Source organism: Echinops telfairi, unplaced genomic scaffold, assembly GCF_000313985.2.
Source record: "Echinops telfairi isolate 266 unplaced genomic scaffold, ASM31398v2 ScPeMD7_4048;HRSCAF=4782, whole genome shotgun sequence".
Lineage (NCBI taxonomy): Eukaryota > Metazoa > Chordata > Mammalia > Afrosoricida > Tenrecidae > Echinops > Echinops telfairi.
In genome coordinates, this window is record NW_022107947.1 from 2,729,774 (window position 1) to 2,742,894 (window position 13,121).

At 39.5% G+C, this 13,121-nt stretch overlaps 1 protein-coding gene and 1 pseudogene across 1 annotated transcript in view; both read left to right on the forward strand.

Moving 5' to 3' along the window:
- Positions 1-6,344, forward strand: part of LOC105979832 — a 6,868-nt pseudogene extending 524 nt beyond the window's left edge.
- Positions 1-13,121, forward strand: part of ZNF609 (zinc finger protein 609) — a 192,576-nt gene that overhangs the window by 162,993 nt on the left and 16,462 nt on the right.

Sequence of the window (13,121 nt, forward strand, 5' to 3'; positions counted from 1 at the left end):
TCAAGGGAAGATTGAAATGTCCTCTAAACATGAGGAGCCCTCCACTCGTGAATGGCTTGTGTTCCAAAGTTAATTTACAAGTCAACAGGTCAATTATTTTGAACTTAAAACTATGGAAACAGAAAGAACTGGACCCAAAGGATCCAGACAAGCTTGCCCCCCCCAGCCCCCAATCAGCTTAAGAAACAGCTTTTGTGTGGCTAATACTAATAGAAGTGTTTTCATTATACTTACCTCTCAATTATAACTTTGTTTCAGCGAGAGGAACATTTTGAGGTCGAAGCCTTGGGCACACATAATGTAGGTCTTTGGCCTCCTCATCTGCTCTATAGGGTTAGATAGTTTATTTCAGAGGCTGGTAAACTATGGCCCAGGGTTTGAATTCAACCCACTGCCTGTTTTGGGTAATACAATTTAATTGGAACATCCACACCCATTTATTTATTGTCTGTGACTTCTTTTGTGCTACAACACTATAGTTGAGATGCTGTGATAGAGACCATGTGGCCTGCAAAGCCTAAAAGACTTAGAAACTCAAAGGAACAGTTCTGCTCTGTGCTGGGGTTTTGGCCTCTCACATTAAAATGCCTGCCATCTTCTGGTCTACATGGTCAGATTTACCCTCTTCCTCACGCTCAGACATGCGCTCTACTATCCCCTACTGCTCCTCAGCAGGCGTGAAACCTACTCCTGCTTGCTTGCTTCTCTTCCTAAAATGCTTTTCCTTCTAATTTCTACATGGCTTACTCTCTTACTGCTCCCAGGTTTTTGCCCCAACAGTTTTATTGGCACATAAGCCACACATCACACAATTCAATAGTTAAGTCATATCAAGAAAAGTTGTGCAATAATGACCACAATCAATATTAGAAACCCCCACCCCCCAACCATGGTTAAATCACTTTTAAAACGAGTTATGTAATCACCATCACTTCTAGTGCTTTCTGCCCCCAGGTTTTTTGACTTGAAAGTCCACCTTCTCAGTAAGAATTTTCTTAACAGCCCATTATAAAATAGATACATCTCCTTCTCTTAGCGAGTCCACTTTCCCTACTTTACTTTGCTCCATAGGACTTATCACTCCCTGGCATATATTTGCCTGTCCATTTATTTTATTTTATTTTTTAAATCATTTTATTGGAGGCTCATACAACTTTTTTTATAATCGTTTTAGTAGAGGCTCATGCAACTCTTATCACAATCCATACATACATCAATTGTGTAAAGCACATTTGTACATTCATTGCCCTCATCATTCTCGAAACATTTCCTCTCCACTTAAGCCACTGGCATCAGGTCCTCTCATACAACTCTTATCACAATCCATGCATACATCCATTGTGTCAAGCTCACTTGTACATTTGTTGCTCTCGTCATTCTCAAAACATTTGCTTTCTCCTTGAGCCTGTCCATTTATTTATTGTCCCTCACCTCAATTGAATATAAGTTGTCGAAGAACATGGACATAGTTTTGTGCATTGCTAAAGTACAGCACTTAGAATAGAATATGTCAAGCATATTAGATATTGGCCCAGAGTAGATACTCATTTGTTGAATGAATGAGTTCATGCATGTATGTATTCATATGCCATCCTGATCCCTTTATTGAGTGTTGGTGAACATCAACCAGAATTGAAGATTGAATTTGAAACAACATTTAAAAGCAGCATATAGGAAAATGCTGATGTTTCTGTTTGAAAATAAAAAACTACTGGGATGGGGTGTTGAAACACACTTGACCTCTGTCCCCTGCCCTTTTTTGTCAGTCACTTATGTTGATGGCAGGCATCTTTATTCTCCAATACCTAGTCCAGCATCAATAAGTGAATTATTTTTTGACACAATCCATACATCCATCTATTGTGTCAAGCACATTTGTACATTTGTTGCCATCATCATTTTCAAAACACTTATTTTCTACATATCAGCTCATTTCCCCCTCCCCCACCCTCCCTCCATCATGAACCCTTGATAATTTATATATATATTTTTTCATGTCTTACACTGATAGTTGTCTTCCTTCACCCACTTTTCTGTTGCCCAACCCCTAGGAAGGGGCTTATATGTAGATCATTGTGATCGGTTCCCCCTTTCTTCTTCCACCTTCCCCTACCCCTCCGGGTATTGCTACTCACATTATTGGCCCTGAGGGCTTTATCTGTTCTGGATTCCCTGTGTTTCCAGCTCTTATTTGTACTGATGTACATGCTCTGATCTAGCCAGATTGTAAGGTAGAATTGGGGTCATGATAATGGGGGGAGGAAGCATTAAAGAACTAGAGGAAAGTTGTATGTTTCGTCGGTGCTATACTGCACCCTGACTGGCTTGTCTCTTCTTTGTCACCCTCCTGTAAGAGGATGTCCAGTTGTCTACAGATGAGCTTTGTGTCTCTGTACCGTGCTCCCCCTCATTCACTTTGATATGATTTTTTTGTTCTGGGTCTTTGATACCTGATACCTGATCCCATCGACACTTCATGATCACACAGGCTGGTGTTCTTCTTCCATGTGAGCTTTGTTGCTTCTCGGCTAGATGGCTGCTTGTTTATCTTCAAGCCTTTAAGACCCCAGACACTATATCCCTTGATAGCTGGGCACCATCAGCTTTTTTCACCACATTTGCTTATGCACCCGCTTTGTCTTCAGCAATAGTTGGGAAGATGAGCATCACAAGATGCAGGGTTATTAGAACAAAGTGTTGTCATGTTGAGGGAGTGGAGTACATGAGTAGATGCCTTAATACTTAACATATAAATATATGTAAGATCTATTTCCCTATTCTTATATATAAATGTATTTATATATGTACTTGCCTGTATTTAGACCTCTAAATGTCCTTCACCTCCTAGTTCTTTCCTTTATTCACTTTTACCTTCCTCTTGCCCCACTATCATGTTCGGCCTTCATTCGGATTTCAGTAATTCCTCTTGGCTATATTGCCCTTGATCAAACCCCACCAGGCATCCTATGCCCTCCTGATTTTAGATCACTCAGTGTTCCCTTGTCCCTGAGTTTGTTGACACCCCCCTTCCTTTCCCTTGCCTCCCCCTCTCTCCTGTCCCCTCCCCCCACAACCTTCAGTCCTGTTGTTTTCTCCTCAGTATTAACAATCATGATTAACAATAATAAGCACAAAAACAAGACAGAGCAAAAGAAAACAACATGAAAAACAAAACAAGAAAAAACAATGAGAAAAAAAGGAAAAGCCTATAAATTGTTTGTTGATCTTTAGGAGTGTTTATGGTAGAGTCTGATGGGGTGCCATGCCCTGGCCCCAAAGTCCATTTTTTGGTGTTCCCCAGGGACTTCATTGCTTTGCTCCCCTTGCTGTTCTGTCGCACGCCCTTGGTGTTTCGCCCCAGTGTGGTGGGGTCAGATTGGGCACAATTTCTGCACCATGTCTCCAGTGTTGTCCCTGTAGTGCTATATGACCCAACTGTTAAAGGGAAGCATATCAAAGAATTTGGGGGCATATTTTTAAACTACCACAGATAACCACTCTGAATTGAATGAAGAGAAGCTACTCACTAAGGGAAATGATGCGTTCCAGAGATGGTGCCTATTCTGCCCTGGTACACCCCTTTCAAGTGTAATATTGTTTGTATTCTTTCCTAAAAGAAACATTTGAAAAACAGTTCTAATAAAATAATTATTTTTCTTAAATTTTTAATAGCTAGTACATACAAAATGTAAAAGCTAAAATGAATATACAGTGTGATACACTAGCTTCCCTCACCCTAGTCCCAGTTACCTGGTTTCTCTCCTTTAGGTCATCCTACTAATTGTTTGTTCTTCCAGAGACAGAGGCACTCTATGTACTTTAAGTGCATATTTGATTAGGCTCTTTTTCTATACAAGTACAAGCATGCTATACTTACTTTTTTGTGCCTTACTCTTTTTTTTAACTTTTTATTTGAACTAGGTGAGGTTTTATAGAGCACATGAGCTTTTCATTCATAGGCATTTTGTTTCTCATCATAAATGGCTCATTCCACTTCCTTCCTGGTTCCCATTTTCATTCTTTCTCCTTTCCTAACCTTCCTGTCTTCTGAAGCTTGTTCTTGAGCAAGTGCTGCCCTGTCATCTCCAGTGGTTGATTGTTCTAAGGAGTATGTACCTCATATTTGTTTGCCTTATAGATCGATACAGATCTGTCATTTAACTCTTCTAGTGGTACTGTAGGGTAAGCATTGAATTGCTAACCACAGGTTGAGGGTTTAAACTCACCAACTGATCTGAAGTAGAAAGATGAGGCTATCTATTTCCTTAAAGAGTTATAGCCTCAAAAACCCTATGTTAGGTTTGCTGTCAATCAGAATCAACTGTGCAGCAGTGGATTTGGTTTAATTTTGAGTTGCTTAGCTGAAAATTGCGTTTAGTTCCAGGAATGAAGGTTGACAAAGGGCCATAATCCCTGGGGTATCATCAGTCTCTATGTATGATTTTGAATTTGTTCTACATTTTTCTCCCACGCAGAGGTGGCCCCTCAAAGAGCTATTGGTAGTGGTAGCCAGGCCATCTAGTTCTACTGGTCATAGGTTATGAAAGCTGAGGTTCGTGTGGACCACTAGTCCTTAGAAATTTTTGTCACCACGGTTCATTGATTTTCCTCTTTTTTCTTTGCTCCAGGTTGGGAGAGACCAGTAGTTGCACTAACAAGTTAACTACTAACAAGCATCCACCCCCACTTTTTTTTTTTAATCACAAATTAGATGAAAGCACTCACAAGCATTTAAAATTCCAGTCACTACTCATCAGAATAAAATATGTAGATTATTTTCTTCATAAACTATATTGTGCCAATTGACTTTGAAGTCTTCCAAGATTATGGTCCTGAGCCCCCAGCCCAGATGCTCATTCCCTCAAGTGTGTTTGGTTATGGCTAAGAGGATTTCATGACTTTACCCTTCCACGCACTTCTCTTCTCATGGATATATTTGTCGCCTTAAGTAAATCCACTGCACAAGATCTCTTTAGAGTACTGAAAAGCAAGATGACTAAGTGCAGCTGACTAAAATCATGGTATTTTCAGTTGCCCCATATGCATTGGCATTGAATAAAGAAGATGGGAGAAGAATACTGAAAGTACCACATACTGCTTAAAGGACAAACCGATCTGTCTTGTATGACCAGAGTGCTCCTTGAAGGCAAGGATGGGGAGATTTCATCTTACATACCTTGGACATGCTGTCAGGAGAGACCGTCCCTGGAGAAGGACATCATATTGGTTAAAGTAGAGGGGCAGCAAAGGAGAGGAAGCATCTCAGGAGATGGAGTGATACTGTCTGCAGCAATGAACTCAAGCCTAGGAACAGTTGTGAGGATGATACAGGACACGGGCAGTGTTTCGTTCTGCTGTGCATCAGGTCATTATGGGATGGAACTGATTCAATGGCACCTAACAACAACAACAACAACAACTATATGTTCAATATGTTTCTAGTAGTTATAGATAAAACCATACACAAAACAGACAAAAGTCCTTGCCTTCTTAGACCTTACATGCTAAAAGGACAGAACAGACTCAAAGCATGGTAAACACATAAAATGTATCTTAGCTTTTCAGTGGTGCGCGGTACAAGCTGGCAGTGCAAATTTCCAATAAAAGGAAGCTTGTCGTTGATGGCATCTTCAAAGCTGAACTGAGTAAGTTTCTCATTTGGGAGCTAGCTTCAGATAGTTACCCTGGAGTTGAAGTTCAGGTTCCCAGGACAGAAATTATCCTAGCCACCAGGACACAGAATGTTCTTGGTGAGAAGGGTAAATGGATCCGGGAGTTGATTGCTGCAGTTTAGAAGACATTGGGCTTTGCTAAGGGTGCTTTATGCTGAAAAAATGGCCCCAAGAGGTCTGTGTGACATTGCCCAGACAGAGTCTGTGGTACATCCGCTTGGAGGGCTCGCTATGCCGAGAACTCGCTGTGGTGTGCTGCAGTTCATTGTAGAGAGCAGGGCCAAACACGGAAAGGTCATGGTGTCTGGGAAACTCCAAGGACAGAAAGCTAAAACAATGAAGTTCACGAATGGCCTGCTGACCCACAATGGGACCCTGTTAGCTACTATGTTGACATGACCATGCGTCACGTGTTCAGACAGGGTGGCTGGGCTTCAAAGTGAAGGTCATGCTGCTCTGGGACCCCCAAGTGGTAAGATTGGCCCTAATAAGCTCCTGCCTCACTCTGTGGGCATTGTGGAAGCCAAGGTTGAAATCCCACCTACTGCACTCATCTTGGAGCAGAAGGACCAGAAGCCAGAGCCACCTGCCATGCCTCAACCATCCCCACTGCCTGGCAGGACCTCCTTGGCAACTGGATCTGGGATGTGGATGCTACTCTCTAAAGAATAATAAATGCTCTTTTAAATATTAAAAATATGTATTTTTTATTTTATGATAAATACTATGGGAGTGGGTAGAAATTAAGATTGGCCCCACTGAAGTGACTTTTTCTTTTTTTGAAGTGACTTTTGAGGAAAGATTTTAAAAGAAATGAATGATCCTAGAATGCATGGACAGTGGGGAGAGGAGACATTATAGGTAGATAGAACAATAAGTAGAAAGGCCCTTAAAATGGGACTGTGCCTCTTATGTTTCAGGAATGACAAGTAGTTGAGTGGGCAAGAGCCCAGGGAGAGAAGGGGAAATGGTAGAACAGTAAGTCAGTTACAGAGGTAATGCAGGGCCCAGGGCCAGACATGTCAGTCCTTGAGGGTCACAATAAGAATTTACACCTTTAAACGGAGCCACATGGAAAGCCTCTGAGCAAAGGAATTACAGGATCTGACCTGGTTTGGGTAGATCTCTCCGGCTTCTTTGTTGAGAACAGATTAACAAGCGAGAAGGATGATATCACATTAGAGGGCTCTTACAGTAATCCTAGGAAAAGAGTGGTAACTAGGAACAGTAAAAGTGGAGGTGGGGTAGTGAGACACAGTCAAAATCTAGATATGATTTAAGTGAGAGCTAACAAATTTTTTTGTGTGCCAGATGTGGAGCATAACAGTAGAGAGAAGTCAGGTAAAATGCCAGGGTTTTGACCAGCTAAACAACTGAAAAGTTGGCAGTGCCATTAACTGAGAAAGGTAAAACTCAGAGCAAATTGCTTTTGGAGAATTGGATGGCTATCAGGAGCTCAGCTTGGGTCATATGAAGTTGGAAGTTTCTATTTAAACATCAAATGGAAATACAATTAGCTATATAGGTGTAGAATTTTGAGATAGAAATATGAGCATTTGCAGCTAGACATGAAGTATCCATTGCCATTGAGTTCATTCAGGCTCATAGTAATCTAATCCTATAGGACAGAATAGAACTAACTGCCCCAGATGGTATCCTAAGCTGTAAATCTGTATAGGAGCAGACTGCCTCATCTTTCTCCCACAGAGCAAAGGGTAAGGTCAAACCCATTTTACCACCAGGGTTTGCAGCCAAATACTTGAACATTGTGTTTGAGGGCTCCTTAGACATCAAGCAGTAACAGCAAAAGGTGCTAAGATGTGGCCAAAAAAATAGGAGAAAAGTCAGGGAAGTGCGGTGTCCTAGAAGCCAAACGGAGGCAGGTTTTCAAGGAATTTGATCACCAGAGACGACAGTGTCAGATTCCCGAGAGGGTGTACACTTGCAGAGATGGTGAAAATGAGGGCCCGTGAGGTAAAATTTACTCTTCCCACTCTTGTGCTGGTGTCACCCTTGACCACACAACAGTTTTGAGGTTTAGAGTTGTTTTCCGAAGCAAAGCTGTGCTGTTTGGGGTTGGGTTCTTCTCGAGACTTGGTGGAACCTGGCTGTTGCCTCACAGGTCATTTCCTCTCTGCCCTGCTCCAGTGATGTGATGATCACCTTAAGAAGGGGGTGGGAGTGCCCTTAATAATGGTTAATTATGCCTGTAAGACCATACTTTTTTAATAATTTATAATTTATCAAGGGTTCATGGGGGTGGGATTAAGCTGATACTGAGGGTTCAAGTAGAAAGAAAATGTTTTGAAAATGATGGCAACGTATGTACAATGTGCTTGACACAATTGATGTATGGATTGTATGAGTCCCCAGTATAACGATTTATTTTTTAAAAGATCCTTGATAAATAGGAAAATAACCACTTGGAGAGGCACAGACTATTTTACAATATTATCATCATCATCTTCAAACAGGTCAACTCTTTCCTTATTTTATGAACTCTTATTAAAATAGGGAGCATTCTAAAATGAGGGTTGTTTTTCTTTTGCTTCAGTCCACTTGCTGCCCTAAAGCTAACCGTAATAGAGAAATGACGTCTGTGAAGCGGTTTTTTCTGCTTTTCCTTCCTTCCTTCTTATTTTCCTAGCTGTCCTGTAGGAATAAAGTTGCACTTTAGAAAAGTGTGTTTGGTTTTATATTTAAACAAGCCTCATTTTGTCTTTCCATATTAGACTTTTCCCATCTTTATCTCCCATTTCGAGCACTCTATCTGACCTGCCTTCTCTGTAGCTCATTCATTATTGCTAAAATGTGCAGATTATACTGAAGAAGCCAGATTTATAAACACGGGTTCCCACCCAGCTGTTTCAAGAATAGGACTAACACCCATCTTTTAATTGTATGCCTGCTCTCTCTCTATATACAGCAGGGCTCACCCACCCTTATTAGAGAAGTGCCTATCTCCAAGTCGTACCTTGTCTAGAAATAAATGGGCTCTTCCTCGTCAAATTAGTTCTGCAGTTATCAGAGCAGCCCATCACAGGAAGGAGACATCCACGTGAATTCATTTTGTTAATAGCCACAGAGAATTTAGCCTAATTACTTTCCTTGGAGGTTTGCCATTTTCCTTAAGCTATGAGGGCTCTGGAAAAGATAGGAATCCTGTTCTCTTCCCTGTGGCCCCCCACCCCCCACCCATGCCCCCTGCAATCCTATCAGTGTCTTTAAAATGAAGATAAAGGGACATTCTAAGAAAATGATCAGAAGGGGGATGGTCAGAATCCATTAGAGTTTAACCGTGGCATGTCTTAGAGTCTGAAAGATTGACCACTAACTAATATGCCACCTTTGGTAAATTACCTGACTCCCCGAGCTTTCATTTCCTCGTTTGCAAAGTAACTTTAACTATCCCTATATAGCAAGACTGTTGGAAGGATTGTGCTTTGTAGCTCCTTGTGACCTCTCCCCTGTTCAAAAATTGATCTAACACTGTGAATATTCAAAGAGATTATGAATATGAAAACATCTAACACATCATAGATGTTCGGTAAATGTTTGATTCCAACTGAGTAAGTAATCATCTTCCCTGCCCCTAGTTTCATCAGAATGAGACCTTCTGGTAAGATCATTCTTTTGGGTGTGGCTCCTTTCACTGCTCCAGGTTTATGAGAGATCCTAAATTCTAATTCTAAAGAGAGAACACTAGGCAAGGCTATTTGTTTAAATCCATGCCTATTACTGTAGTTCAGAGCTCTAGTATTGATATCCCATGGTTTTTGTCTAAGCACTACCTTTATATTTATTTAGGGCCAACAGTGACTACTTATCTAATTTAATATTATAATGTATTTCTGTTTAAAATCCATATTGATCAAAAATCTGAGGCTCATCAAAGCTAAGTTATCCAAGGTTACACTGCTACATTACAAGGATTTGGATTAAGGTTTTCTGATTCTTAAATCCACTGATGTTTAGACAGTTTATAGCAAAAAAGAAAATTAATATAGATGAGTTACTAGAGATAGGTCTGGGTATGCTGAATCAAATAACATCTTCGTAATATATTACCAAAGACAAGCCATCCCAATTCTAGATTCCTCAGACATACATACTCTAGATATATTACATAGAAAATGTGCTTTGGGACCTACAATCATGGTGATTTACTCATTTCAAACTTTTGACATTTCCCCTCTGCTCGAAACATATAACAAGAAGTAAAATATAAAAAAGAGAAGTCAAAGAACATATTTGGGCTCAAAAACAAAATATTATGCCTGGGGACAAAAATCCGGGAAGATGCAAGTCACTGAGTACGGCTGGCGCTGAGGCCTGCCAGCCTCCAGAACTAAGAGCAGAGCAGTGACAGAAGTGAGTTCATGAGGAGTGAAAATGCCCCATAACGAGATCTGAGAACTTCAGCTATCAGAGTGAGATGCCAACCTTTATCCAGACATAAAAGGAGTATTTAAAAAGTTAACTGACACAGGGAGAGTCTTAAAACCATTCATGGACAAAGGGAGGAAGGAACCCTATGGGATTAGGAGGAACTGTATCAAGCTCCCTGCTGACTCAGTGATTAGAGTTATGACATCCTCCATTTCATTGGGGAAAACAGGAGCCCCAGAAACCACTGAAAGACCTGTTCAGATGAGGAGGTCAGAAGACTGAGTGGAAGAAAATGTAAAGTGGAAGAAAATGTAAAGCTATTAGAGAATGAGGGAGGGATTTAAGAGGAAAAATAACCCAAACATAACCTGCAAACCAAAATTTTATTAATTATAATAGAAATCTAATACTAAGAAAGATAATAAAAATTAAAGAATCCAGCGAAGATGGATTTTTCTAAGTGTAACTACAAACCCTGAATATTAGATACAAAACAAATGTAAAAAGACTTTGATATGTAGATAAAAGAAACAGACCAATTAGTAGCCTAGAAACTTGAGGAACATTGTAGTGAGTACACTAGGTTTTCTCTTTGCTTCCTATGTAGAGTTGACATTTTACTTGTTGGTTAAGACTGAATGTGAGAGAGGGTTAGAAACAAAGCAAAGATGTGTGGCATCACCACTCTTCTTCAACATAGTGTTAGAAATTCTAGCACTAAGACAAGAAAAGGAAATGAAATGCCTACAAATCTGGGAGAACAAAATAAATGGTCATTTTTTGCAGATGACATTATTATTTACCTAGACAATTCCACTGAATTTACAGCAAAACTAGAATAAACGAGTTAAGCAATTGCAGCAGGATAAAAAATAAGCATGCAAAAATGAATACTTTTCTGTATACTAGCCATGAACACATACACTAAAATTTAAAATACAATACTATTATGGTAGCTCAAAAAAAAAGTCTTAGGTGTAAATATAACAAAGCATTTATAGAACTTATATGTTGAAAACCACACCAAGCTGTCTCTGCCTGTACACTGTGCTGCATCCAGACCCACTCAGAGCAGATGCGATGCGAATTACTTGTCCAAGGAAAATAAAACCGATTTTCTCCTCATTGGGAAAAACAAAAAACAACAAAAAAAAAACTATACTACACTGATGAGGGAGATATCAAAGAAGATAATAAATGGAAAGATATACCATGTCTATGGTTATAAGTGTCATTTATCCCCAAACTGATACACATGCTTAATGCAGTTCTAACATAATTTCAGAAGATTTTAATAATAATAATAATAATAATCTTTATAATACTGACTATATTAATCGAAAATTTATGTAGAAAAACAAAGGAATTTGAAGTGTGAGTAATCAGTGTACTCGATATAAAGCCTTATTATAGAGGCACAGTGACCAAGATTCTGTGGTGTCAGTAAGAAACCTAGATATCAGTGGATCAGAACAGAGAACTTAGAATAGACTAATGTACTCACACAAATAATGCCTAACTGATTTCAGCCAAAAAAACAACAAAACGAATTCAGTGGGTAAGAGAGTTTTCAATAACCCTTAAAAGAAAAATTTGATAAATCAAGGAACTGTGGAGGCATAGTGTTACGAGTTGGGCTTATTAACTCTGAGGTTAACAGTTCAAAATCACCAGGCACTCCCAAAGGGGAAAGACGAGGCTTTCTATGCCCATAGAGAGTTTCAGTCTTAGAAACCCACAGGGGAATTCTACCCTGCCCTACAGGGTTGCCATGAGTCAGAATTGACTTGATGGCAATGAGTTTTTTAGAGGACTCATCAAGATTTAAATTTTGTATTCTCTAAAACACGCTGTTAAGATAAGGATAAAAACAAGCTATAGAATAGGATTAACTCCCAACAAAAGATGGTCTCTAGCATTAATAACTCCCAAACAGTGAAAAGGATCCAATTGGAAAGGTGGGGGGGGTGAGCATAGACATATACAGATGGCAAATAGGTACACAGAAGATGTTCAACAGTATTAACCATTAGGGAAATTCAAATTAAAATAATATATCCCTACATACCTACCACAATGGCTAAAATATAAAATAGTGACACCACCAAATGCGGGCAAGACTGCTGAGAAAATAAATCTTAACTATACATTCCTGGTGATTATATAAAATGATGCAGTCACTCTAGAAAATAATTTTAATTGTTTCTTTAAAATTGAAATAAGCATTTTCTATACAACCGAGCCATTGCACTCCTGGGCATTTATCCCAGAGAAGTAAGAACTTTGATGTGCCCATCAAAGTTTGTATACAAATGTTTCTAGCAGTTTATTCAGAATGGGTCCAAACTGGAAACAACTGAGGTGTCCTTAAGTGGGTAGATGGTAAAGCAAACTGGTACAATACTCGCAACAAAAAGGAATGAACTATTGATTGATACCTTTATACATTTATTTAAGAGATGCAAATGGGTACATTTCATCAATTGGCTGATACAATTATTATTGATAACCTTCAAACACCTGGATAAGTCCCCAGAGAATTATGCTAATAAAAAAAGGAAGGACCAGAAGTTTACATTCTATTGGCATAAGTTGCTTGAAATGGCAAAATTAGAGTAATAGAGAACAGCTGGTTGGTTGCCAGGGATTGTAGAGAGGTTTTTGGGTTTGGTGGAAATGGGTGTAGTTACAAAGGTATCTTTATGGCTGTGGAAATGTTAAATGTTAAATTACTGTATCAGTGTTAATAGCCTAGTTGGGATATTGTACTATAAGGACATACAAAATCTCTCGATTACTTCTTACAAGTGTATGTGAAAATGTAATTATCTCAGATTTCTAAAGTTAATCTTTAAAACTTAACCATCAAGATCTGAGTAGTCACCTAATGAAATTAATTTTATGGTACTATCAAACAAAGACAATACTAAGTACATTTAGAGTTCTTAAAAAGATAAATGGTCCGCAGGCCTGTCTGGATAGGACAGGCTGGATGAACAATCTGGAGGAGAAAACAACGGGACTGACAGTTCCGGGGGGACATGGGAGAGGGGGAGGAGG